The sequence below is a fragment of the Cydia splendana genome, chromosome 11, assembly GCF_910591565.1.
Source record: "Cydia splendana chromosome 11, ilCydSple1.2, whole genome shotgun sequence".
Lineage (NCBI taxonomy): Eukaryota > Metazoa > Arthropoda > Insecta > Lepidoptera > Tortricidae > Cydia > Cydia splendana.
This window is the reverse complement of record NC_085970.1, coordinates 16,589,258-16,592,093: the sequence shown is the minus strand read 5'-3', so window position 1 is coordinate 16,592,093 and position 2,836 is coordinate 16,589,258.

Here is a 2,836-nt window from a genome sequence, read left to right as displayed (position 1 = left end):
TGTGAGAAGCATCATGTACCTTTATGTCATTGATTTAAGGTTTAATTTTGCCTAGCTTGTGTAAGTTAGCTACACGCGTACCATCAAAGGAATGCTGTGTTCAGAATGATCCTTCCTCGGCTCTGGTCTGCTAAAGTACAGTCAGCTGCGGAAATAGTTGATCCCTATGCATAGTAGTTTGTTTGTAACCGAACTATCTCGGCATTTGACTGTACAATACCCTATTCTCTTGTTATTCGTATGTAAATATTTTATTAGGCATCTTTATCACACCAGTATTTTAATGTATAGAAAACATCCATAACTCAAGAACAAATTGCATATGTGTGCACGTTACGCAAATAAATGTCCCTACCGGGATTCGAACACGGGACTTCCGTACGTATTGGTAAGTAGGGTCCACTACTCGAGTACAGTACAGGGCGTTTTTTTGAACTCTTAGTCATGGTATAATAATATACTCCGCCTGGTACTCTCTTCCCGTCTTTTCTAGGTCACCTAACTGACACAAGCCTACGTCATCATGCGCGCTATATGATAATATGCGATAGCGCTATATATAGCGGCCATGTTATTGTGACGTAGGCCTGTGTCACTCTGGGAAGAGAAGACCAGTGTTGCCAGGGCTCTGAAACCATAAGTTACGTTTCGTTTCCCTAAAAGTCACGTTTTTGCTGCTCAAGTCACATTTTTATATTATTGTATTGTATGGGTAGGTAAATGTATGGGTAGGTAGTAATGGGTAGGTAGGTAAACAGGGCGTTTACTTAAAGATGAAAATGTTCAATAAACTGCCATTGGAAATAACTAACCTGCCAATACATAGTTTTAGAAATAAAATATCTAATTATTTCAGGAAGCGTGCCTTCTACTCTGTGACCGAATATTTAAACTGTAATATTGACATGAATAACTTTGCATAATGTTAAATAAGCTATTGAAGGGAAATTTTATAATTATTTTGATTGACAACAATTGCTTTTATATTAATTTCTATTTATTGTAATGTATTGTACTTAATTTAAGTATTCGATTGCCTGTAACGTCTGTAACGACATACCATGTAATGCACATATTACTTTATGGTGAATAAATGAAAATGAAAAAAATGAAAATGAAATCGATTTTGTTAGAAGAAATTCAGAAAATAATATATTTAAAAAAAAATCTACTAACCTTTTATGATTTTTCCTCAAAAGGAAAAAACGGAACCGTTATAGGATCACTCGTGCGACTGTCTGTTTGTCTGTCCGTCTGTCACAGCCTATTTTCACGGAAACTACTGGACCAATTAAGTTGAAATTTGGTACAAATTGATGGAAATTAGTGACCCAAAGACGGACATGTAAGTCATGTAACGTAAACAAATGAATTTTAAGCATGGGGGCTACTCTTGGGGGGGTCAATGAGAAAGTTAAAAAAATCAGATTTTCAATAACCCAAGCAAATTAGAAAAATCTGCGGAAATATTTCGTGTAGTTTTGAAAATTGGTACAGTTGTGGTGTCCAGATAAACATACTAAAAGTCCTCGAGGGTAGGGGGTGTTGTGCTGAGGGTGCAGGGAGGGTTAAAGGTACCTTTTTTCTTATTTTTGCTCATATCTCGAATATATGTACTTACAAATAGCATTATAATTACTTCGGACAAAAGTTTTATCATACAATTTCCTACAAATTTGGTTATGTTTATTTTTACTCTACGATCAATACTTTAGGAGCTTCAGGCTGTTAAAGTTAAATTAGAGATAAAAAATAGACGATTTAAGAAAACGTCGTTTTTATCGTAATTGTTCATCATAAATAAAAATGATAGTTTGGAGTAAGCAAGCTAAGTGACCTGCTGATCAAATATAAAAAAAAAACCGGCTTAGAGCATGTCGGGCCATGCTCAGTGTAGGGTTCCGTAGTTACCCGTCTGTCAAAATAGACTATTCGCAAAAACTCAAAAACAGCTATACCGATTAGGTTCGCTATATTTTTCCTTGAAAGTCTTTACTAAGCTATGTTTTTATGATTTTTTTTTCATATTTTTTGAACCCATGGTTCAAAAGTTAGGGGAACTAAAGGGGAAAACACAACTTTTTTTCTTTCAGATCGATTAGTTCCGAAAATATTAAGTTGATCAAAAAATGGTTCTTGAAGACCCGTATTCGTTTAAAAGACCTATCTAACGACATCCCACACTATAGGGTGGAAGCGAAAAAAAATTTCATCCCCACTTTAATGTAGGGCAGCCACCATAAAAAAATATTTTTTTCTAGTTTCTATTATTAAATTTGGCATAAATATATAAATTTGTTACACTGACAAAGTCGTAAGATATAAACTAGAAAAATATTTTTTTAGGGTGACCCCTACATTAAGTGGGGATGATTTTTTTTTTCGCTTTAACCCTATAGTGTGGGATGTCTTGGATAGGTCTTTTAAAATGAATAAGAGTCTTTAAGGACCATTTTTGATCAACTTAATATTTTCGGAAATAATCGATCTGAAAGAAAAAAAGTTGTGTTTTCCACTTTAGTTCCCCTAGCATTTTAACCATGGGTCCAAAAAATATTTAAAAAATCGTGAAAGTAAAACTTAGTAAAGACTTTCAAGGAAAAATAGAGCGAACCTAATCGGTTTAGCAGTTTTTGAGTTTTTGCAAATAGTCTATTTTGACGGACGGGTAACCACGGAACCCTACACTGAGCATTGCCCGACATGCACTTGGCCGGTTTTTTTAAATATTATATCAGCAGGTCGCTTAGGTTGCTTATCCTAAACTATTTTTTTTTATTTATGATGAACAATTACGAAAAAACGACGTTTTCTTAAACCGTCTATTTTTATCTGT